General features: G+C 41.5%; 1 protein-coding gene and 1 long non-coding RNA gene across 27 annotated transcripts in view; one reads left to right on the plus strand and one right to left on the minus strand.

Annotated features, from left to right (window-relative positions):
• NRXN3 (neurexin 3) overlaps positions 1-26,916 on the minus strand; it is a 1,015,491-nt gene that overhangs the window by 739,103 nt on the left and 249,472 nt on the right. The gene's annotated exons all lie outside the window — the stretch shown is intronic.
• Positions 5,923-21,680, plus strand: LOC127479438 (uncharacterized). 2 transcript variants are annotated; one of them, XR_007907556.1, is made up of 3 exons: positions 5,923-6,050; positions 6,515-6,689; positions 21,224-21,680. It is a non-coding gene; the product is annotated as an uncharacterized LOC127479438 (long non-coding RNA). The 2 variants fall into 2 exon arrangements; XR_007907557.1 differs by lacking the exon at positions 21,224-21,680 and adding an exon at positions 9,720-9,894.

Genomic DNA, 26,916 nt, shown 5'->3' on the forward strand with positions numbered 1-26,916 from the left:
TAAACTGACAAGAGAGGGAGAGCATCACAGCACCATGAACATAAAATTCAAGATCTAACATATTCACCAGCTCTGCTCTCATATAGACCATCTCTAGGGCGGGGTTGGTACCCGGCCCATCTGCCCCTCTTTCTAGAGCATATGTGAGAGAACAGGAGGGTAAGAGTGTGCAAACATACAGCTAAGCTCTCAATTCACCAGCTTTTTATCTTATTTATCTTATTCTTAACCAAAAGTGCTATTGTTTTATACATACCATGTTTGGGGTTTTTTTAATGAAGCAACAAGCAACATTAGCTTCATCCCCTGAGAGATTTACTCTTCTTCAGCAGCAATCTATATCCAAGTTGTAATTCCCAATTCCACATTATCCTTACCCTTCTAGCCTATTAAAAATCACAAGTCAAACACCAAATAATAATCTGGATGCTAAGTATTTAGACCTGTTTATTACTGCAAGCAGATTCAAGAGCACTAACATTCAGCTAATGAAACAGGGTGCACTTGTGGCATTTTTGTTCTTTACCATACTGAAGACAAGGTCTTTCCTAAAATATTCTGACCTTAGTAAAGAGCCATAGAGCCATACCACTAGGATGAAGAACATTAGGTAGCTATCACAGTCTTCCCTACTTGCGTGGTATGATTAGCCCTGCTTAGGGAAAAAAAACAGGGGGACTGTCAGTGGGAGTCTTCCAAGACTGACACAGGAATGAACAAATATTATTTACACCAACACTGAGAGAAGGTTGAAAAGTGCATTCAGAACAAAAGCTCAGGGAAGGAGCCCAATAGAAGGAGAAATTTCTGCTTCCGTTGAAGAGCAGTATTTTAGAGAACTGTTGTAAGAATGCAAAAAAGGGGCAGGAGGGAGAGAGGCAGCACTGCCAGAGGTGAACGTGTGCACTGCTGCGTACCCACGGGCCTGTGCTGGCAGCAGCCTTCCAGCAAGCGTCGCGCTTGCTGCTGAGCAGGGAGCCCCCTGGGCATCCTTCCAGAGGAAAGTGGGAGTAGAAAAATAGTTACCGCTAATCACTGTAATAACACAATAATGATCCACAAAATTATCCTTTTCAATACCAGCGAGCGGTATTGAGAGCCATGCCCATGGGAAAGGGGAGATGCAAAAGAAGGTGAAAAGCAAAAGTGAGGTGGAAGAGAGACAAGAGCAGTGCAGCGCATGAGACTGGTATCACAGAGGTTGCAGTAATGTCAGCTTCTCACAGCTTCTGTGTTACTGGACAGTGTATTTGTGCGGAACCCCAGTACTGCCAGGATCACAAAATACACTGCCAAACACTACTGCTGCCCTTCATTTATGCTCGTTGTGAGATATCATTAAAACCATTTATGGAAGTAGCAATATCCAAACCCAATTTGAGGCAGAACAATTCTTCTCAAAACAAAGCCACAGGCGAGAGACTGTTACAAGCTGGCAGAGCAGCTTTGACCAGTAATTATATAGGGGTAAAAATGTGTGCATTTGTATGCAATGAGAAACAGGCTAGGCTCCTGCTATGTCTGTACAGCAGCCAGGGCAGTGGACATGTATATGCAGCATAGGCAAGACAGTTGCACAGCATGTTTCTGTGTAAGGCAGACAAAGTGCATCTGAACAAACACAATATATGCACATAAAGAGGAGGTGTGCCCTTTGTTACAGCATGAAAAGGAAGCAGGCCATCTGAGGGCAGGGATGAAATGCGTCGCCCTCATGTAACTTCAGAGCACCCACACATAAGGACTTACATGCACACATATGTACACAGAAAAAATGAATGCATGTGTGTCTCGCCCAGGTGTAAATACTGAAGTGAATGCACGCAATCTCAGGGCATAAGCATAGATGTCCACGGTGCGTGAGGATGTGAGCGTGGTAGAAGCACACCAAACTCCGGCACTGCGCACAGGGGCGAGAGGGAGGGTGTGCCAGTGTTTCTGGCGCATGCTCCAACTTCATCCTGGGCTTTTTCCCTTCCTGATTTAGTTTTTTTTCTGCGGCAGAGCAGACTCCATGTCTACAGGGAAGGTGCTTAATGAGTCAAATCCAATCTCTCGAACGCCTTATCAGTTGTGGACAGGCCTGTTTCTGACAGCTGACCTTTCCCACTGCACGCTGCTGAAAAACCCATACACCACAAACAATTAACACAATGCTGAAAACACAAAGCTGAAGGAAGACTGTAGATCGTTACAGACAGCACTACATCAGAATGAAGAGAGTGATGCACACAAAAATGACAGAAAGCATCTATACAAGTGTTTCAGTCCACCTTCTTTTGCCATGCACACATGCTTTATTACCGTCTTTACAGCTTGGCCATAGCAAAGCTATGTGCAAAAATAAGGTCCATGTAAAATAAGAGAGGAAAGCACAGAGAACAGGGAACCTTCTTGTGAGGTATATCATGACATTCAGCCCATGCACAAATAAATACGTCTCAATAAATATATGCAAAGCTGATAGAAAGAGCTAAGTTCCTTACTAGAAAACAAAAGCACACAGAGCAGAGGAGATGACAAAAAGTATCAGCCTGTCCTCCTATACCTCTGCTGTTGTGGAACTAGCTCTTAAGAGAACACAGCTTAATACATTTGCTAAAAAAAATAAACTGAATGTGCCTCAGCTAGAAACATCAAAAATAATATAACCTATCAAGTAGTCCATCCTAAATAAGACAAGGAGGACCATCCCATGAAGAGTGTAACTCCAGTTCCAAGTAAACAGGAGACTGCTTCTCTTGGGAGGCACAAACACCTAAAGTGGACGGTCTAGGTACCTGTCCAAGGGATTTGCTGCCCAGGAAAGATTCAGAGAAAATCTGCATGTTCTCAGCTCTGTTGCCACCTCAGCACCCGACTTGGGCAAACCATACACATTACATTTTATGAAATGTCTCTTCACTATCACAATTTTCTACAATAGCTACATGCCACCAGCATGCTTGAAGATCAAGACTAACTTATCTGAGATTTCAAGAGCAGATCCTAGGCACACGGGATTCACATGCCAGTTTGAAAAAGTAGACATCCATCTTTTGTGCAGTAGTCTCCCTGTACGTGCAAAAGAGCATGGCCTACCATTATCGATGTTTTGGGTTTTTTACTAATACGGCACTGCAATAGCAGAGACACTAAAAGGGACATGCTCTTTGATTTTAATAATTCCTTGCATGCTCAAAATAGGAGCTAGATGACACTGAGGAAAGTTCACAGAATAAAAGTTTGCCAGAAGCTCCACAGAAGTCATCTGGACACAGCATCTAATTAATCTAGACACTTGTAAACTAAGAGATTAGACACTTGAAAACTAAGCGTGCTTTTGAAGATTTTGCATGGAACCCAGACAAGACTGACATAGGAGTGGGTCAAAAGGTACAGAAAGTTATCTAAGGTCAAAGAGTGGCAGAAGTTTAATAGCAGTGCAATAAAAGTTCCAGTTTCGCATCTCTGTCTGGTAGCAGTGCTAATGAAAAGGTATTTACACAAAAGTATTCCAGCTAATCACAGGAAGTATACAAATCTCTTCAAACCTCAACAAATAATGAAAAAAAAATAAAAATAAATATTCACTATGGTGGAGGTTTTTTCTATTTAAGTGAAAAAATTATACTGTGGTTGTAATTCTTTCTTAGCTATTCCCATGTGGTCTTTCAATATATACATATTATATGCATTTATTTCAATGTAATAAAAATTGACACAGTATATATGGCAATTATCTTTACTTATCAGCTCATCTGTTTTCATAAATTTCTGAAATTATCTATGCTATTTGGAATAACAGATAACAGCTATTCTATCAGTTCATTCAAAATTAGTAACTTCATATCATCAATGAAATAACTTTCATATCTTGATGTGACAGTAACAAAAATGAGCCCAGTTGCTTTCATTAGTTCAAGCTACTGGGTAGCACAATCTTATTAAAGACTTGTACAAGTTATCAAGATTGGATATCAACGAAAAACAACAGCCAAACCAGTGCTACTCTTCAGTACTATAAGCCAAACTCTGAACTCACTGGCCTTGATAAGGAGCAATTTTATGGCAATCAGTGAAGGCATACTGCTGGATGTAAGACAGTGATCATGCTGGTATCTGTGTTCATGTTATTTTTCCTAAGCCTGTTGCTAGAAGGTCAGAACTGATGTAATTCTTACTCTTACAAGCAAAGCCCAACTGCTATAAAAATTACTTTCCAAATCTCTCTGCAGGAAATGTGACACTGCCCTTGTGCTACAACTAGCACTGAAAAACGTGTTTCTCTTTCAGTTCAAAAAGGTGTTGCCATATTTTTCCTGGAGATGAGTTCACCCTGGAGGATCTTGATTTCTGTGGTTTTAGGGGTTGGGACTTGGTTTCTTTTTTAATAGCAAAGACTCTTATTTTAAGCTAAACACCAGGAGTATTTGTATATTTTATAAATATTTTCCAACTCCTGTTTTACTGAAGTGTGGTCACTCTTTTCCCCACACATTAACAACTCCATTAACCCATCACCACTGGGGTTTTGTAATTTTTGAACTGAAAATTGGTCAGAGGTTTTCGGAAGGAGAGATGGCAGTTTTGGTCAAGACCCATAGGGTAAACCCTTGTATATTCTTGCACGTGGCCAGCATGAAGGATCGTTGAAGCCCCCGCTGTGTGAAAAGCATCAGTATATTTTTAAAATACAAGACACTTCTGAAAATTGACTCTGCCAATTTGTAACTTCCTGTAGTGGGTTTCTGTGGATGGGTTTTGGTAGCAGGGGGGTGGGACTACAGGGGTGGCTTTTTTTAGAAGCTGCTAGAAGCTTCCCCTGTCCGGTGGAGCCAATGCCAGCCAGCTCCAGGACAGACTTCCTGCTGCTGGCCAAGGCCGAGCCAATCAGGAGTAGTAGTAATGCCTTTGTGATAATATATTTAAGAACAGAAGGTTGTGGGGCAGCCAGGGAAGAGCGGAGTGAGAACATGGAAACAACAAGGTAAACACCAAGGTCAGTGCAGAAGGAGGGGCAGGAGGTGCTCTAGGAGCTGGAGTTGTGCCCCTGCAGCCCATGGGGGACCATTAGGGTGCAGAGACCCACCATGGAGGAACCCATGGAGGAACCCATGCTGGAGCAGGTGGATGCATGAAGGAGGCTGTGACACCATGAGAGGCCCAAGATGGAGCAGGGTCCTGCCAGAGACCTGCAGCCCATGTAGAAAAGAGCCCACGGTGGAGCAGGATTTTCCCAAGTAGGACTTGTGGCCCCTGTGGGGGACCCACATCGGTACAGCTCATTCATGAAGGACTGCACCCCATGGAGGTACAGCAGTTTGGGAAGAACTGCTGCCTGAGGGATGGACTCACGTTGGAGAGGTCCATCAAGGACTATCTCCTGTGGGAGGGGAAGGACTCCTCTCTCTGAGCAGCAGCAGAAACAACTGACCACATCCCCCATTCCCCGTCCCCCTGCACCACTGGGGGGGAGAAGGGAGAACATGGAAGGAAGGAGGGATGGGGGGAAGGTGTTTTTAAGATTGTTTTATTTCTCACTCTTTGGCTCTTACCCTATTAGTAACAAATTTAAGTACTATCCCCACTTTGAGTCTGTTTTGCCCATGAAGGTAATCAGTAAGTGATCCCTCCCAGCTCTTAACTCATGAATCCTTAGCTGTTTTTTTTTTTTTCTCCTCTGTCCAGTTGCAGAGGGAGAGTGAGAGAGTGGCTTTAGTGGGTACCTGGCATCTAGCCAGGGTCAACCCACTACACCTCCATAGCCTTCAGGTTAATTGTCTCTTGACAGCTATCTGGTCAAATATGCTCAGTTCCTATAAAAATAAGTGGTTGGGTGTTTTTTTGCCCCTGTAACTTCTAGGTCCACCACTACTTTGTGAAGTCAGAGAAACTGGAATCTTTTTTCATAATATCTCTAGCAACAGAAGTTTGGCAGACCAAGTTCTACTCAAACCTACATAATGCCATGATCTATTATGGGGCTGCCCAAGAAGGACTGTTGGCAGAATATGGCCTTCACACCATAATTTTAAGAGCTGCTCTGTTAAAACATATGTCAGAATAAGGTATAACTTCTTTTCTCAGAACTTGGTTGGCTATGCAGAGCTAGGAAAAATAAGAGGGAGAAAATTATATATAATTATATTAATTTATATAATTGATCTATCTATATATACATATAAATGCAGCTTCTTCCTTACACTGGGATAACTGGACTGGAAAAAGTAAAGAAACTCCAGTAAGTATTTTTCTCAATTTTACACAACTTCTTCTTGCTTGCAACTATACTTCAGTCCCACAAAGGGACTGAACAAAAGGAAACTGCATAACTTAACTAGTCCGGGAGGACAAAGTTGGAAGAGAACTCACTGCACATAGTATAAACCAATAGTGAAAGCTTTTGTACAGTTACCTGACAACTTACAACATTAAGCTTCACCATCTACAGCCCAGAGAGCATCACAGTTGTTTCTGCAGCTGTCTATAAATATTTTTTTGAGAATTACTTTCCTGTGTCTTTGTCCTACAGATGAGTTACTAGATTTTGAACTTCTGCGATCTGCTTGGCTTGACCATACCATGATGCATAAACCTTAAGACAGAGTTGGTACAGTCTTCACCAGCAATGTCTCCTTGAATGGCCTCCACAATGAATGCTAATTAAAAAAAGTTCTCAAGCTGCAGAGATACCAGCAGAAAAAAAGGTTAGTGCTGACCTCAGTATTTCATAGCATCTAGTAGAACAAGCTTGATGGCATCTAAGATTCCGTTTCTCGGTGAAGGTAAATTAAGAACTCATTTTCAAGCTCCTACAAGAACTGTAACAACTCCATAAAGTACCTTTAGTTCTGGGTGGTTCTAATGTGGATTATACATATGTGCTGAAATTGCTTCATCTGGCAGAACTGAGGCTGTTCAGCCCCAAAAGACAGAAACGATCCTCGACAGGAACTCTAACTGTCCACCAGGTACAACTTCTGATATCAAGTCATGCAAGCACCACTCAGAACAGGCTGTAATGAAGAACATGGGCAGCATGGCCAGTCCTGCTTATCCTTCAAGGTGTTGCAGCCCTGTAGGCTTATGAACCTCCAGACTCCACCTGTGTCTGCTTTTACACCTCCATAAAACAGAGAAATTCCTACAACCAATAGATAGACCTCTCTCTAGAACAGACTGTATCTTGCATCTACAGCTCTGCATCAACATTTCATAACCACTGAGGACTAAAATGCAGTTGGGACAGAATCCTTCTTAGCTGCAGGGGGAGTTTTAAAGGGGAAGAATGACATAACAGCAATGGGAGACTTGGCTTTAGCGCATTCCAGAGTGACCCTGACTGAGAGCCTGAACACTCATGTTTTTGTGCACCAGGTAAGCATGTAGCATACTTCCCATCAACTACTTCAAGGCAGCTGCCCACATGCATAACTTTGCCCTTCAGGAAACACAAGGCAGCTCACAACTCAAACCAGGGTAGTGAATACGCTAGGTTGCCTTGCTTTCCATCAGAATTAAAAAGTGTACACGTGTTTGGTTTTGAATCGGTAAATTCAAAATCTAGCTTGCTTTAGAGTGATTTGCTATTATGGTAATAGTCTAAGGCAGCTACCTTCCTTCCAGCATCACCCACCTGCTATTATTTTAAATTCTTTCAGCATTTGCATTTTTCATTAAACTGTTCTCGGACTCTTCCCAAGCTCCCTGGGTAGTGCTAGAGATGAACACATCATTTCCTGGGTTGAATTTCAAATGTCAATGGCTCCAGCCCTCCTTCACACCCTTGGCTGCATCTTTTGTGAATCAGTAACTCATAAACACAATCCATAACCTGTAACATCTGAGTTTATAAATTATTTCCCCACTGCTGCATCTGCCTACGTGAGCTGTTAAGCCTCCACCGGGATCAACATACACCTCTGATAAAGGAATGTTTGTTTGCTAACTGTTTCATATTGATGTGCTTACACTGAACACTAGCACAGAGGGAGAGGTAATAACAGATTAGGGACCAGTTCAAGCAGGTTATTTTTATAACACTTATAATATGCATGTGATTACAAACCAACTTCATTGCTTATTTCAATGGGTTGAATTACAACAGAAAGAACTTTTTTTTTTTAACCAACTGGCATTACACCATAGCAATCAGCTTTAAAGACAGATACATTGGAAATAACTCATACTTGATATTCCTGCTTGCTTCTAAGTAAGTCAAAATGCCCATATAGAGTGAACCATAAAAGCCCAGCTTATGAAATCAACGGACGACAACAACAAAGTGGTCAATTCAACTGATATTAGAGCATCAACCTCACTGCAGATTTTGCCAACCGATTTATTAGATCTTACTAACAGTCTGCTGGAGGTCTCTAACTTTCCCTTCTACTCACTAGCATTCCTGTGACCCACTCAGTGCAATGGGCTGCCTGCTTTGAAACAGCCACATGGCTGTGTGGGAGCACATCACTGGACAGACAATTTATAAATGTTCCATACATGACAAATGGGTATCACAAAACATTAAATGTAACCCACTGATTGTCTTAGCAGGAGCCAGCAACTGAATGAACTATAGATATTCAATTCCTCTCCAGAGCAACTTTTTGAACCAGGCAAAACTGATGTATGCCCATTAGCCATCTGTATGGCATTTCAATCAAAGATGGCTCTCCTAGTTTCAGACTCATCTCCTGCATCTAAGCATTTTCTGTTTAGGTCGTTAATGATGGATAGGGAGCATGAAAAACAAAAGGTGAAAAGGACAGGAGATCAGGGTAGTGATGGAAGATATTTTAAAAGCCAAAAATGAGCCTGCCTTATCCTCCTAAAGATAAGAGGAAGGGGTCACCGTAGAAGACAGAGTCTCCGTTGTTTCATTTGTGAATACGCAACTTCACATGTGCAAGCACACACGCAGCTGGAGCCTTCTCTCTCTGGTGAAGCACACGGTGCCTCCAGGGCAGCTCTCATTAAATTGACATTACTGTTGCACTGCATGTGGGCACACAGTATGTTCAGCAGAGCAGGCACCCAGACGTGCAAGCATCCTACGTGCATGCAGGTACAGTCGTTACAAATGCATGCAAAAGTTGGGTTTGCACCTGCACAGGTGACACGTCTGCACATGCAGATACATGCACAATGACACACATGTACATTGGTTGCAGAAGTGCTTTTGTATATGCATGTGGCCATGTATTTGCATGGGCTGGGTTCCTTTCTCCCTCTCTCTCTCTTTCTTCTTTGAATGGTAAAAGGCTGTCAGCAATTTCCTTCTGTCAACAGCTGGGAGACAGTTTTCTGCAGTTAGCTGCAATTTGTTTCAATTATGTGTATTAATCATAGCCTGCTCCTGATGGTATTCTTCGTAAAAATAAAAATAAAAAAAATCAGAGCTTTTCTTCTCAACAAGCTGTTTCCTCTCTCACGATGGCACTTAATGACTGCAGGTTTGGGGGGGGGGGAAGGGGAGAAAAAGATAAAAAAGGAAAAGGAAACCTGAGATACTTCCATGTTTGCGTATTTCATTAATAAGCACCGTGGCTCAAGAAGCTGGCAGGGCGTACAATTGAAATGTGGGTCAGTGCACTGTCATTTCAATTGTGGAGAGAGAGGTCTGAACAGCATTTATATCTAAAAATCTCCTAGCTTTAAAGGATTTTTGGACTTCAACTTGCTTCCTTTGAAACCTAAAGTAGAAATCAGTTTCCTACTGTTTTAATATCTTACAGCAGGGATCAATTTTAAGGACACTGGGGAAAATAGTGAAAAACTGAGAAACCCATAGCTGCCCAAGAGCTACTCCCAAAGCCTACTGGAACATAACCAAAGTATCAGTGAGGATGAATGGTATTTTACCAATCAACTGCATATCAAGCTGTGATGTCTCAAAGTTGCTATTTTATGTTTGAGTCCTAAAAGGACTTCTGATGAACATGCTCTACATTTGCAGTGAAGCGGTAAACGAAATCAGGTACGTAGGATGTATGCTGACATTTTGGAAATATTCTATTAAATAAGCTCCTAGGTAGAGATATGATGGTGTGCCAGGACATAAGCCAAAAGGATCTTTCCTTGTTTCTCATTATCTGCTTTCCTCTAGCATTTATTATCTTACCTGCTATTGTATTAAAGATTCCTCCCACACTCATTTGTCACTAGTCACAGCAAGGGCTGGTGAGCTCAGGGCACTTAGGAGTTATTGTACAGATTTTACTCAGAGATGTAAACATTACTGGGAAACTGCTAAAATCCAAGCAACGGGCACTTATTCCACAGCCCTGGAATTTTAGATCAAAAATTATCAAAGCAGCAAAAATATAGATGATTTGCAAGACATGATCAAGGTATTTTATTCAAGATTAGGTTAGAATAACAAGAGGGTCTGTAAGATCTGTACTGCTTAAAAGTGTATTGCATTGAGTCCTTGCAAAATTTGCTGTCTAGGTATCTGCTTAGCTAGATTTGCTCACTCCATCACACTTAGGGAAAAGAAGAATGATCCTATTTTAGGTCCATATGGCACAATGTGTATAATACATCACTTAGAGAATTTAGGCCTAGTCTTACCTTAAGACTGAATGGCACAGACACCAGTTGGGTCCACAAAAAAAAAATAAATCATCCAATATATCCCCTGAAATCACTATGTCAACAATGACAAAACCATGAGTGAAGATATCATTGCACTGGCAGAAAATACAACTTTACTGGTATGGTATTTTTCATAAGGTCCAGAATTTAAGAAAAGAATTTATAAAGGACATGTGCATTCAAATGAGCTCTTCGTGTGCCTAGGTCAATAAAGCCACAGGCACAAGCATGGTCTCAAACAGGTTCTGCATCAGGCAGATTTTCCAGGGCACCAATATCAGACAGGGATGATGTGATGTGATCCTGGATGTAGCTACAATGTTAGCTGCAGTAGGGACTGGGCAGCTGCCAGAGCTCTGCCACACTGTGTGATTAGGAACTCATACTGCACAGATGGTGTACATTTTGTGGGAGAAGATGATGCTATAGCTCCCCTACTCTACCCATCAAATGCATGTCTGGACACTGACTGTGAGTGAAGGTCACTCCCATGGGTGCACCTACACCCACAGGACGATATGTCTATGAGGATTTCATGGTTCTTGGCAAGAAGATGTGGAGCAAATATGCTATACTGAAAAAAACATGGTTTTGACTGCATTAACTGCATCCACAGACAGCCCTTTGCTGATGTCAGAGCAGCCTTTGAGGCAAAGAAATGAGTTTCACAGGCCTCAATTCATTCCAGCTAAAAGGTCTATCACTGAAAGTTTATCACTTAGTTCAAAGCTTCATCTGCAGAAGGACAGGTGTTATAATCCTGAGAGAGGATCACTTGCTATCATCAGTGCCCCTTGTCCTGCAACATCTCAGATTTGCACAAGCAAATTTAGAGAAACTAATCTCACAGCAATTACTAAGTGAAACTAACCCTGAATAATTAAGATGTGACAGAGTCCCAACATTAGGAACCATTTAGAAACCAACATGATCCACAACTCAGATACAAACTACCCAACCTCTGGGCACAGTGTGGTCAGCTGTAAATCACAAACTCTGAAGAAGCATAAGTACATCCCTTCCAGTAGCACATTCCTCTAAACTTTCATCCAAAACTTCCATTACATTGTGTTCTACTTGTCAAATTAAAACAACAGCCCAAAGAAATATGTTGGTAGAAGGCTCAACCAGCAAACTTCACCCTTACTAGACTTATGTTGACATGTGCACAACGACAGAAGGGAGAAGAACTAGGAAGAACACAGGAACTCTGAAAGGTGCAAAAAGCTTGGAGCTTCACAGAGCTCTTGGACTTCAGACACTGCACTTTCCAACACCAGGAACATGAAATCCAGATACCATGAAAGTCAGAGAACATGACAGAGGAAGCAAGAGAGAAAAGAGGTGGAGAAAGGACAAAAACAAGGAAGAAAGATAAGAATGAAATAGTAGAAACCAAAAGGGACAAGTGGAGAAAACAGGTAGAAAACTGAAAGAAAAAGGAGGAAAAGAAAAGGGAATGACAAAAAGTGATAGACAGAAAAGGAGAGAAATCTCTGCTGGTACAGTAACAAATAAATCCCTGCAGCATGACAGGCGTCTGCTGAAGCATTTCATTTCCCCGCAGCATAATGGTGTGTTATCGCCCATTATCTGTTCTGTCAGTGCCAGAGTCGATATTAAATGAGGGGCAGCTGCATTTAGCTGCCATTTTTCAGCTGTCTCCCCGTTACCATAGAGACATGCTTGTTTTTTGATGAACCTGGCTGTGAGCAGAGGGATACATGCGCACGAGGAGGGAGGCCGTAAGCACTGCAGAGCAGTGGGAGCAAAGGACCCAGAGAAACAGTGGAGTAACACAAGCAAGGGGAGGGCAGGTCCTTCACACCCGTGCGAGCACCACAGAGACAGCCATCTCAAACATACTGTTAATATGCAGAGCGGGCAACAGCCAAGCATGCAGACGGTGGTCTGACTGTCACAATTCCAGCAACTGATCCTTCATCCCTCTGCCCTTCTCCTTTCCCTACACCCTCTGTCCCATAAGGATAGCAATCCTCCCCTCCTTTCTAGTACCTCCGTGGCAACATCTCTAAGACTATTGGAAGTAATGATTAACTGAGCAACTCAAAGACTGTGCAGCATTAATACTGCTAAAATACTAATCAGGAACATGAAGCACAATGAGATGGGGGTTGTCCCTTTCTCCCACCAAGGTTTATGCAGCAAGTTGCTGCCGCACACAGGTGCTGAAACCTAGAAAGCTTCGCTCACTATTTTCCTGCTTTAAATATAAGGACGTTCTCTACAAGGGAAGTGACTGAGAGACAGCTACACAGAGAAATGGAATAAAATGGAAGACATCCCATTTCCTCCTTTTGACTCCTTAACACAAGGCTTCCTTAGAGGAAAGATGGCACTGGGCTCCCCCTTCACCTTTATTTAATGGTGGCAACTCCAAACCTTTTATCTAGCATACTCTTGTATTTGATCTCTAACACTGTTGGCTTTAGACCTACCAACAGTATACAGTGATTGGGAGAGCCCACCTCCTATTCTCCAGTGGCATACCAATCACACCAGTATGAGAAACTTTGTCTGCTTGAAGTGTTGACCATGCACAGCACCAGAACTAATCAGTCCAATTCCAACAGCAGCACCTTCAGTCCACCTACATTTACTATAAGCTGTTTATCTCTCCTTGAGGGCCTTGTTTCTCTAAATGGCTTGTGAAGGGTTTTAGAAACACAGGAGAGACTGACACGGTGAAAGTCTAACTGAGAGACTATACCTCTGCTAACAAATGAAATGGAGCCTCGGTGCACTCCCAGACTTTGAAACATGGTAGTTTGCAATTTTGAACTATTACAACAGTTTCTGATAGGATCTTTCTCATTTAACTAGCAGTTTTCCAAATAATTCTGAGGACAGATTAGGAGTTAGGATATGCCCATGACCATTCCCAATGCCCAGTTTCCGTATAACCATCTTGTTCTGTGTGTTTATGAGCACAGACGTCCTGCAATGGCCAGCCTCACTGCCAGGAAACATTTCCAACCATGCTCAGCTGATTAGTAGACACAACCAGGCAGTCCAGCTTGCAGACAGCCAGGACAGTACTTTGTGCAGTCTCAAACTACAACAACAAGGTCTTGCTGACATATCCTAGCTCTGTCCACTCTAACTCTCTGTCAAAGGGCTGACTTGCACAACTCTACTATTCATACAGCTTGGATGTACACACAGAACAATGAAGCCATAGCTTTTCTGTAAGCCACTGAACACTCAAGCCATAGGTCGGCTGAGATATATCCTCCTAAACAGATAAACAGGAAAACAAGACCAATAATTCCACTCAATCTGACAAGGATAATGGGATGCCTAAGAAGAAAATCACAGCCTTAAGGTACATACCAAGAGCACTTTGGGGGTCTCAAAATTCCCTAACACTAAATGGGAAGATTCTAATGTTACATGTTGAGCTTGCAGAAAGCCTCACCTCCACATCAACTCTCACGATGCCAAAAAGAATTGTTTGGTGTTCAGTGTTTATGATTAAGGACAAAGATGCCCAGAGCACATTTAACTCCTTGAAGGCGAATTTATGATGCAGAGATGGTATCAGACACTGAGAGCTTTCAGCTTTTCAGAAAGCAGCTTGCTCTTTAGGTGATATCTACATTTGCCTTGAATTCTGATTCACAGCTTTCCAGTCCATCTTTGGATTGTGTTTCTCAAAATGCAAACTTTATACTTCCCCTAAACCATCTCACTCTCTGTCATGTCCCTTTGCTCCAAACTGCCAAGGAACAAACATCTTTGCTAGGAAGTTTAGAGCAGAAGATGCAAGGCTGTCCAGACCCAACTCTGGTTTGTGGCAGTGTCCCATCTCTTGCTATTTAATTTCAATGCACATGAAACTGAAGTAACACATACTGATACAAAAGTAGCACCTAGAAACACTGCAACACTGAGTATTCTTAACATTTAAAAGAGTAATTTGATGCTTCTGTTTAGCATAGAGGACCCAGTTTTCCATTTTCTCCTCCTTTCTACACCCTCTACTTTCCCAATACTTTTCTTTGAATCTTCTCATTTATTTGTTCATGCTGTCCAGCATCATCTATCAAATAAACTTCACAGTATTCAAACACTCAACTAGGAGACTACTATTTAATAACTGTAAAAACTGCAGACCCGCTGCATTCTCTTCCAATGACCTGATAGTGTAGCCAATTTCAGTACCTGATATGGAGTAGCCTTCTTCGTTTATTCAGTTTATTTATTTTTTAGAAACCATTTAAAAGTCACTATTTCTCAAGACCTGCCTAGCCCCCCCCGCTCCATGTTAAGAGACAGTAACAAGAAAGGGTCCAAGTGCTTCACTCTATTAATGCTTAAGTCAAGTCCTCATCTCCTAGTAGGAACATATCCATAACTTGTTTTTTTCTCATTAGAACCTCTCCCTTTGGGCCTTCTGAAATTTGACAAAACCTTTAGAAGCAGATGCTAAAGAAACTCCTTGAGTGATATTTAATTGGCACAATGCTGTTGATCTTTCCCACGATTGACATCTGCTACCCTTCCACATCTCTATGATAGTTATCAAGAACAGCTCTTTCTGTATCTTTTCTTATCTTGCTGACTATTGATTTCTTTAAAATTCCTGACTGTACCATGTTTGAAAAAGTTCTGCCTGAATTGCTTATATGCTAGTCCTTCCTTTAGCTTCAGTCCACTCCCATAACCTTTTGCTTTTGAATATGGAACTATCTTAAGCACCACATTGAGCACCAGACTGCCGCTGGACTTGCAGGATGTTTTTTCTCTGGAGGAGGCCTAAGTTCAGAGTGTCTGATCAAAGCTGTCTTTGTTGTCCAAGGGAATTTTGGAAACAGTAGTAGAAACAAACAGCTGATGTACATGACTGAAAATATGTATGCTAATGAAATGTTTAGCCTGTTGGGTCAATGACACTAGTTTTGGGTTCAATGAGTCCGGGAAGCTGAAGCTAAGAAAGAAGTATGCCATAATATCAGAGATTTTGTTTTAATGTAATCTCTGGTCAGCAAAAGAGTATGACAAGAGCACTGACAGCACAGTTTTTAAGACAAATGTGAAAGCAAGAGAGAAATTATCCTGGAGAGCTCTCACAAACAACTTTGTGGTCATCTCAAGAAGTTTCTAGAATTGGGCTCCCTGTGATTAGAATTTAGTTTATACGGTACAAATAAATTGGTTCCAGAACCTGCTAAACTGTCCCATTCAAGTTAAGGAATACATTCAGAAGAGCAAAGGAATTTGCCATTAATTCCTTTGACCACATTCCCCACATGCAACAACTCCACTGCGTTGAGAAACAAAACAAGACAACAAAGTTGTGGAAGAAATCTAATGGCTGGATGCTACAGACCATATTTATTCAGTAACAGTTTTTAATCAAAATATTGATTTCTAATTCTAGGAATGCTTGTGGAAAGCTTTGTTGCAGACAAAACTAGCACTTAAGTTTTGGGGAAAGAAAGAAAGATATATCTACCTTTGGATATCTTTGCATCTTTATTTTCCCCACTCTCTCTTTCCAAAGAGCAATAGCCTTCATTTTCCTTTCTACAGCCTACTGTCTCAAGTCCACTCAGTGAAAAATAGGTGTGTCGTGCTTGGCTCTATTTATTTGCATGCATGTAGTACAAGGCAACAAAGCAGAGGATCAAATCTTCAGTGGCACTCACAGAGCTGTACCTTTAGCTCTAGTAGCAAGGGGCTGCTGCTCCTGATGATGGTATTCCTATATCTGATTTCTACTACTGTTGGAGGAATGGAGTACATCACTCTTCCAACAGGTTGAATATTTCAGTACTCCAACAGAAAGTGGAACAGCTCAGTACATAAGAATGCAGGTCCAAGGTACAGAAATGTGAGAAGGTCAGAGCCTAGTATCAAACAGCTTTTGATAAAAATGTGGTCTTGGTTTTGACTATTCAGGAACAGATTTCAAACCTCAGTGTCCCTGGTGTTGAGTACTTTTCATGCCTTGCCTATTTGTAGGTCAAGTCATTCAACTGCAGAGCTGGGAAAGAAGGTTGGGTCCTTCAGAGGCAACCTTTGGCACTGAAGCCTCTCCTCTCCTGTCCTTTCCTATTCCATAATGCCCTAGGAAGGGATATTATGCTTTGCAGAGTACTAAAACACAGTCATGAGGAAGTATAAGCAATGAAGTGATTTTTCATGTCACAACCGACTTTATTAGCATAATTCCTAATTGTGACTGTTTAGAAGCCTCATAAGAGCAAGAATAATTGTGTTTAACAGGCAGAGTGATAAAGAGACAAGATTAGTCATTTCTCCATCCTCCTTCCCCCCTCCCAACTGCTACAAAATCCTTTTCCTTTCCTCTACCATTGGGAAGTAAGTACCAGGGAACTTATTCTACAGGAAAAAAAGTGCCTGTTTCTAGTGTGCCCAAGAATCTTCTACTTGTGACATCCTAACCTCACTTGTCTTTAGTGGGACCTCATATAAACCTCTGAGTGGCAACGTAAAAGAAAAGAAAATTTGGGACTCCACTAGAACACAGCCTATAAGAAAAGGCAATATGCAACTAAGCAGAGGTTTCCAGGGAAACCTAGAAGTATTACAATATATTCCAGAACTGTGCACTGTGAAAGGAACCCACCTTTTAGATACAAGTTTGCAATACATTTCCACCATGTTTAGTAAGAACATAGAAGACAAAACATTTAGTGCCTTATCATGAGCCATCACTTCCTAACCTGCCACACAGATCTGAAGCACACATCAAGCAAGACTGAGCCCTTATGGTGCAAAACTCACCAGAGGATGATCTGGGGTGGTGCTGCAAAGACTGAGGCACAAAGCATTTCTTCCGTTGTGGTGGGACAGGACAGGCTTGCAAGGGGGACTTGCAAACAGCACAGTTCTGTGGAGGCTTATGGACAGAGGGAACTCCTCTTTGCAGAATCCAATTCAATAATTATGAAAGGCAGAAAAGAATTGCTCTTTTTGGGTAAAGTAGCCTATCTTGGATATTACTGACACTACCAAAGAGGAAAACACACAAGACTCAGTGAAGGGAGTCTGTCTTGATAAGAAAAGAATTGATACCAAGGTCAGGTCAGGGTCCTGAGTGCAGTAATACACTGGGCTGGAGACTGCCCCCTCCCTCTCTGCTCTCTCCCCAGCCTGCCCAACTCCCTTCCTCAAGTCAGTGGGACATGCCCTGGCTGGCAAGGACCCTGTCCAGCCAGCCCCACAGCTCACTGTCCCCAGCAAGATGTCAGACTCCACAGTGACCTGACAAGATCTTTAGATGCCAACTGGTATCATCCACAGCAAATCAAGAGCTGCTGTCTCAACAAATGTAAAATGATGCAGCTATTCCAGCTAGTGGCTTCAAAATACCCTCTTAATATGCACTAGCCACATTCCTTACAGTCTTACAGCTTCCTTACAGTTCCTTACAGCTGAAGCATTTTACCTTCTCCTTCTGTCCTTTAACTCTTTCAAATCTTTAAAAGAACACTGGTTTTCAAGATGATTTGCCAATTAACTTCATCCATTCCCACAACTGCCTGCAGTTGTAGATTCAGTTCAGGCCCAGAACTGTCTCCACAACACAAGGAAAAGTACTTCTCTCCATTCAAACTCCTTTTTTCATAACCAGGAGACTAAAGCAGCCAGAGACTCTGGGGTTTAATTCAAACTTAGACTCTCAGGTGTGATTCTGTTTTGCTGCAGGTATTTTAATCTCCATTAGAGAGAGAAGAGGGACAGAATCTTACATGGTTTCATATGCATTTGTTTTGATTTTTATAGCTGGCAAAAGAGCTATATTAACAGCACAGCAAGGGCCGAAACCAAAGACCTGGAAAATAAAATATTCTCAGTATTCATTATTTCAGTACTTGAAAATTCCAACAAGATGAGACTTCTATATGCTTATCATGAAAGAGAATAAATAGGCATGGATTAAAATAGATTAAAAAACCCCAACCCTATTTATTTACAGTACATAAAGCAAATCTATTTGCAAATTGTAAAAAGCATTACCCTTGCAGTCCTCAGGGATTCTAATGTATTGGAACAAAAAGTAGGCATAACCAAATAAAATGCTCAAAATAAAACTGGGCAAGATATTTGCTATATGCAACTGCTGAAGACAGACCAGCCTGATACTGAGAGCAGAGCTCTAAAGGCCTGAGTCATGAATCCAAATCTCGGACATCTGAGTTTTTACAAGGTGTTTGTCACATATCATCTTACAACTGGCATAAACCTGATGTATGGACACGATTAAATCACTTTATCATCTCTTTCTTAAAATTAAGACTCTGATACTGAGCCATTTAAAAGTGTTGTGAGATAAATTGCCCATAGCATTGAAAAGCAATAATATTGCCTCTTAGTTTTGCTAAGGGTTAAATAAAAACTCTTCAGGGACCCCACACACACACTTGTTGGGGTTGTAATCCCAAAAAGAAGAGCAAGTGTTGAAACAAAGCCAGAATAGTGTTCTGTATCCCTTGCCCATTCTACCCTTGACTCTGCATCGCTTAGGTAAATGAGCCTTAGCTAAGGTAATTACAAAAAAATAGGAGTCCTTCAAATAACTAATCAAGAAAGCATCAAAGAAATATGGAGGAAAAGAGTTCCTTGAACTAAAAGATCAAAATGCCTAATAATAAAGGGCTTCTCACTTTCAGCATGATGAGCCCCTGCTGACCTTATAGACACAACTTTGGGGTGAAGGGTATGTAGGATTTCACAGATGATGTCCTACATCACCTTGCAGTGCTAAGCAAGCACTCTCCACAGGTGCAGAGACACTAGCATTGGATATTTTAAGGAGAGGGGCCATGATCACACACTACATTTCATCAGTATTTCAGTTTTCTCTTCGTACAAGTCTAACTCCTGAGTCTATTTTTTATCAGAAATGAGTTGGTCACAGCTGTCCTAAGAGAGCACTGCAACATTCTGAGAATGCAAAGGGATATCCCTCTCAGCTTAAACAGGAGAAAGTGGGACTAGAGGCAAAGGTTGGGTCCCACTAGATTGAAGAGGCAGTGAGCCATGAACACACTTCTCACAGAAGAGTTTTCAGATGCTAGAATGAAACTCAAAGAAGCAGCAGATCTGCTCAGGCCTCCCCATCAATGACCTTGGATACTTGTGCTGTTTTAGCCACAGAGCAAGGATCATGTAAGAGCAGAGCTTGGGGAATTGCCCAGGCAGATCCGTGTTGCTCTTCTGCATACATCCTCACAGAGTGGGGCCAAGTCCCCTGCTCAAGGCACTGTCCCATGGCTGGCCCTTCACACCGCTCCTGTGGCTGCAGTGAACATGCCCACAAACCTCTGCAGGTCACCTAGTGCAGGAGAACATGGATCTGAATGGCACCTCTGGGGGTTGAACTTTCTCTGCAGCTCTAAGAAAGGTGTTGTCAGGACAGTAATAGATCACGACCCCTTCAAACACTCGTCCACGTAGAAGCATGCAGCATACTGAGAGGGTGGGGAGAAATATACCCCTGCAGGCCAGTCAGTCTGCACTCTATGTGTTAGCAACAATCAGCACCCAAGCACTGAAGGTTTTGGTAAAAGCTTGAGCCTTTCAGGACCAGTCTGACACTCCCTAACTTGTTTCACACAAGTCCTAATTTCATAGAGAAATGACGACCTGTTTACAAACCATATATAAACCGAGGTTTATTTGCCGAAAAGATTCATCAATAATTTTAAATTAACAAATGTCAACAACATTACAATTAATTTGCCGGCAGGAAAATGGATTGGGGAAGTATAGTGAACAAAGCACACGGTTTCCCCATTCCCTCTGCTCCAGATGGAGTGATGTGGCTTGAAGCTAATGGAGAGATTTCCAAGATCAAGAGGGAATGGACCTCTCATAGGGTCTGTGAACCAGGCCCTTCTTCCCTAGTTGCTGCCTTTCAGACAGACTACAGCTTTTGCCATGAACAAATCATTTCAGCTTTTAATTCAGTCTCTCCTTTTGTAAAATAGGCCTAATAGTACTCACTTATCTACTTCACTAGGATGCTTCAAGGATTAAAATTGATGCATCCCTGCTGAAGTAATGTGCTATAATTACCTTGTTAATGTGCCCTCTCTTGGATAGAATTAAAATTGCTTAGCTGCATGTCACATGTCCCACACTGCCAGCCAACTGGGGCCCTGGGCAAGCTCAGGCAATTGGACAATGTTTCCTCAAGCCAATTTCTCCTGTGCGGCTGAAGTGAAAAGAAAATGGCAGCCTTGTGGTCAAGGGCTGCAGCAAGTACTTGAGAAAGCAGCCTCAAAGTCACTAATTATGCAGAAGCGTGCTCCTTTACAGATCAGCAAGAGGCAAAGACTATTTTCTGCCTATATTTGGGTGACAAAAAAAAACCAAAACCTGTTGAAATCCTCCTTTTCAGCGAACTACATCTTTCCCTGATGAAAGCAGTGAAACAATCATTCCCTCTTTCAAACCCATCTGTGATATTTAAGTCCCCACCTGTGCTCTGACCACTCTGTCCCTCCTGTATGATTCTTCCCAGCTAAGTGCCCCTTTTTCTTCAGCTGCTCTAACTTCTGAAAATGGAAATTATGCAACACTAAGGGGGAAGGTCTAAAATTGTCTCTATTTCAGAGAAAAGTAGCCAGAAGTAGCTTTATTACAGATGTACCCAGGCAACTGCAAGTCTGTCTCTACTATCCAGAGATGTGCATAGCCCCATCCATTCCTACAGGCAGAAACCAGCGAAGCTTGCAGACTGGAGACATCCTCATCCCTGCATCTCTATTTGCACTGCATCACATTACCTCACTTCCAGCCAATCCAACAGTTTCATGCCTCAACACTCTCCTCTCACCTAGCACATACCCACCAGAGCAGCTGATTGCCATGGCAAACACGGCGGAGCTCAGAAAATTATATACGGCCAGCAGTTAGCATTTGTGGAAACGCAAATAAAAACAACGCAATTTCAGGGGTGGGCTAGAGTTTGGCATGAGTATCTTCTGCCTCCAAAATTTAAAGAAACACAGAGCAACATGCACACAATGAACAGCAGAAAGTTATGTCCTAATAAACAGGTTTTCCTGATTTCACAGTGCAGTTACAATAATTAGGAATAAGGTGACCTCTCTCGTCTCAGGAGAAGGAAAGCAGTTCTGAACAGCAATACAAACAACAGTGTTTCAGACTGATCAAGGCCTCCTATAAAAGCGGATACAAAGCCAAGACTGCAAGAACCAAACCACCCTCCTTTGCCCTTGGAAATCTCAAACATGATAATCCTCATACATAAGAATTCTTCCTGATCAACCCTATTTCAGAGATATCCAAGTATTATCACTGCGTGAGTCTTAGAGGGTCTGCATTTATTACAGATGCTATCTTACCTAAAGGAGTTTCTGCTGAAGTTACAGTGAATATGGCTATTGTATTCCTGTACAAAATAAAGAAGCCATTATAAATCTTCATAAAGTATTCAATACACAGCAATCCCGCAGCAATCATGACTCCACACATTTGCAGTGCACACGTATTGTTTAAAGCACTGCAGACATCTAGGACTGGTTTTTCTGCTGTTTTTAAAGGTGGTCAGAAAATGCAAGCAACACCAATGAAATGAAAGATGCAGGATTGTGACTTGCTTTTTTAGAATGACAGCTGTGCAGGGAACAAACGAGGCCCCAAGACTGATCTCTGCAAAGAGCAACTTTCTGCTGAAACTAGCTCTGAAATGGGCAGAGAAAAGCTCAGCTGACAGAACTGCTATGACCTTTGTCCATCACCAAAGCTGTGCTTTAACAAAGCCATCACATGGCACTGAGCTGCAAACTCAGTGCAGCATCCGGTTGCTCTCACGGTCATCTCAGCCTCTGCCTCAGTAGAAGTTGTTCTGACGAGCAGCCCGTGCTGCAGGAGAGAACATGATTTCCAAGTAGTTGCACACAAGATTATCAACCACTATGAAGATTTTACTCATAACCCACAGTGTCTGTGTTGTGACATATGGCTGCTTTGCTGCCTCTGCTAGTAAATCTGGTACATTACAATATTCCCTGTGTGCCAAGTGTTTAGCAAACACACATGTTGGCAGCCAGAGTATTCCTGGAAAGGACATGTGTCTTGAAATGAAGCTGAGCCAACTGCTGCTCCGTGTCATAACAGAGAAAGTGCCCTCATATCTGAGTTCAGCATTGCTGGCACAAAGAATGACTGTCATCCAAAAAGCAGAGCTGGAAAAGTGCCATGGAAAACACAGTCAAATTAACAAATATGTGTTTTTGAGTACATCTGCTTCAGAAGTATCTTCTGCTCTTCTCTCTTTTCACATAAGAGATTTCCATCAACAGATACCTTGGAAACATTTGGCCTGAGGTCAAAGGGATAACAAAGCAAGTGTAACAAGGCAAAGAACATCAAGTAATTTGTATAAAAATACTGAATTGCTGCCCCAAAAGCCATGAATGCAGGTACCAGAGCTTCACATAGTTCAGTGACCAGCATGGCATGTGTAACTCTATTATATACGGCTACCTAAATACTAACACAAGCTTAAGAAGTTTCTAAGAGAACTTAGAAAAACAGAAGTAGCAAGAATAGAGAAAATATTTATGAAATCCAGAAAAATTAATAACTGGATATTTGGACTGCAAATTACAGTCAGATATTAATATGATGCATACTATAAGAAAATAAATAATCCCAAATAAACCCAAATCTCAACATTTGCCCATCTGATTTTTCTGATTTTTCTGCTCTCTTGTTCCAAGGATCTGTTTCTGGGATAATCAGTTCTTATCCTCCCCTGTAAAAGCTGACTCCTGGTGTTTTCCAAGTATTCTGAGAAAAGGGTATATTAACAAAATTACAGCTGCTAAAGAGTTCACAATTTAGATTTGTGTGTATTTCATCAATATTACACACTGTGAGCATTTGGAAAATTAGGGCAACTGTGAGGGCAGAAATAACATCCATAGTCTTGAAAAGGACAATTCTCTGACACTGCTTATGAAAAATGAGCATCTCCCTAATTAGCAGCAGCACAGGAATTCTGGCACACGTGACTATTTGTAGTTCTACTCCATCAGAAACAACAATGAAACACAAGCATCAGCTAAGATTTTACAGTTTTATAGCACAAACTATTGATATTGTTAAGGAAATGGGAAGAGGAAGAAGCAGCTGTTATGGGGGGGTGGATTCTGCATGAGACAAAATGTGGCAGGAGTTACATGCAGACTGTGGATAATTTTTTTTGTTGAGGGATAGAAGATATTTTCTCTCCTTACTTAAATTATGTTATTCTCTCCAGACATTTGCAGAAAGTTTAATTAAGTAGCTTATAACAAGTTAAACACTGGAAAAAACCACCTATGTGCAATTTCTGCCTGCCATTAGCTGAGTGACTGACAGGTACTGTTTCCTGCATTTCAGCACACATAGCTGCTGCTGAGTTTTAATTGGGGCATTTATTTTGAAAAGCTGAATGATAACATTATCAAGAAGCAAATAGTCCAGAAACAATGAGAGAAGGGGAGTTTCAAGGATGGCAGACAGTGTTTATCCAAGTCATCTTCATCTCAGGCACAAATTGTTTGCTGAACCTTCACCCTCCAAAAAACACTACCATGGTGTTTCTCCTTTCCAGCTGCCATAGGCAACAAACATCAATCCATGCTGCCCACTCCCAAATCTGTCATGACTTTGAGATTCTCTTTTAATTACAACCACTGGAAGTTTTTACCAGAACCCTGAACCCAGCCCACATACTTGTTCAGAACTCAGAAATCTTAACTGCCCAAGTTTGCACAGTTTGCTGGAAGTCTGTACCCGATGCGTCTGCCCTCATATTGCAGGTCAGATTGAAATATTCATGCAAAACCCAGTAAAATTATGTTTTCCTAACAAAAAGAAAAAATTGCCTGATGGCTGAATTCACCACTAATACAAAAACCTCCTGCTGGCATCATCTTCACCCAGTGCGTCATAGGATACTGCCTATTTTACCACCTAAATTGCACCCTGCCTCTCCTTAAATAAAGGCCAGTAAATCTTAACAGAAAAATGCAGGTATTCATCATTTGTGTTTTCCCATCCTTTCCACTATCTATGCAAGTTGATTTCTCCTGACATTTTGATTGCAAGAGAAAGATCCATAGTTTCAAATATTCCTTAGAGTTTGAAAATTCTTCTAAAAAAAGGCCACCTTTAGAGTAGAAAAAGAATAAGCAACCTAATCTCATGCGACAGATTACAAGACATTAGTTGAAAGCAAACCCATTTTTTTTTCTGAAAGTGTCTGCCTTTCAAAAGCACCTTCCAAGTGGAATATTGCATGTGCTTTAAAATATGCATTAATCTAGTTTCATAGAATTTACACCACCCATAGGCTATTGAAGGTCAGTAAAAGTATTTACACATGAAGCAAAAGGAGTATACAGAGACAGTGATTCGTCCAAAATCTTAAGCAGAGACTCTTTCAACATAGCCAGAAAAAGGCAAATCTTTCTATGTTCCAGAATGCACCTTAACCGCAAGAATATCCTTACATGCAGCTTAGTCTTTCACAGGAAGGATTAAATAATATCGTTTTTCCTATATTAAATGTCTTTCACTGCAGTGGAACTTCATTGCACATACATCTGTAGGTAAAGGCAAGTTATACATAATTAATATGATTACATACAATACATATCAAGCCTGCAACAGACTATATATGCCAGTCTCATACTGCATCTGCTGGGATAGTGTAATGCAATTTAGCAGATAAAACACACACATTATTTAAAAGGGTTATCAAATTTTGAAGCCACATTAAATTATATATTGAGTCATCGTGTTTGTGGGGGTGTACGTACTCCTACACTTTCTGTGTACAAATCAATCATATTGCCTGTTAATCCCTACATATGCATAACCTAGAGCACTAGGCCACAAGGAGTCAAAGTCCAATACAGCACAAAAATAAATGGGTTTTAACATGCAATCTGGGCTTGGCTCTAGGATAGACATACTATGGACATTTTCTAGGAAGGAATACAGAATCCAGGAACGCATTGTACCCCAAATCTGCACCGCTTGACTGCTAACCCAAATAGCATCTGTGTGCATGTGCACACTTGCATGCAGGCAATCTGAGGCCTCACCCATTTCTGCTGCAGATGTACTATATCCCCTCAGGTACAGCAGGTGCTTGCTCTTCACTGAGCTGTTTGGCTGGCTCTTCATCATGGACGCAGTATGTCAATGACCGCTCAGGACAGAACAAGTGCTTCAGACAAAAAAAACACAAAAGAGCCCCCTCTCCTTGTGTTAGCCATTAGTGGTATTTCTGATCCACTTCACTTAATAATGCCAGGTGAAGGCTTCTTACGCACAGTCCTGCCTATGCAGTCATGATCTCCATCCCAGTGCTATTTTCTCTAATGCAAGGTCATTGAGAAAAAGTCTGTCAGGTTTTCTAGTATGTGCCAGCTGGGACACAGCAACCTTTTTTTTTTTTATCAGAACAAGAGTTTTTCTGTATTCTCAGATAATAAAACAACTAAATCTCTTGATACTTTATCTTTTATGCATCTGGTTGAATAAATGAATACCAATCTAGTCCATTCACGTTGTCAACACAAAAGAACATAAAAGCTTTCACTCTGAAGAAGTGTTAAAAATCCTTCATGCAGGACATGTATGTGGTCACTGAATTTCAGAAGGCCTCAGCAGAAACAGAAAGGATACATAGGAGCATGGGGTGGCTGGGGCAGGGAGTGGTATGTAGGGGGCTGGGGAGGGCAGGGAAGGAATAAAAGTTATGAGACACAAGAGATAACTTCCATGCAGAAAAATCCTTATTTTATCCACAATAAAAGACAAGGTAGAGGCACAAGAAACAATGAAGCATCATATAGCAAATATCTCTCACACCTTCACATAGCAGGAACAAGGAAACTGAGATATTTTTAAATGATGCATAACAACCTGTGGAACACACTACCACAGAGTAACACCAAAGCCCAGAGGCCCAGCAGTACACAAAATGAAGCCAAGCACTTAGGCAAATAACAGAAACTGCTGCAGTCACAGCATCTACTTATTAAACCACGTTCACACATTTCTAGAAAATACACGTTAACCCTCTAAAATGTGCAGAAGTACTAAGTACGAAAAGACAACTGTCAATGGAGCTGTCTGTCAATGGTGACTGGAGTAAGAACAACCATCTTCAGCTGCCTTTTCATATGTCAATTGTAGCAGCATTACTAATACACTAATTTTGAGAGCAGTTTGAGACGTGTCACATCTGATGGTCTTCACACCAAATTGAAAAGTACATTTTTCCTTCATGAACATTACCTTTGCTACTGA

This window comes from Manacus candei, unplaced genomic scaffold (genome assembly GCF_025592945.1).
Source record: "Manacus candei isolate 608988 ecotype Guabito, Panama unplaced genomic scaffold, ASM2559294v1 h1tg000067l, whole genome shotgun sequence".
Taxonomy (NCBI): Eukaryota; Metazoa; Chordata; class Aves; order Passeriformes; family Pipridae; genus Manacus; species Manacus candei.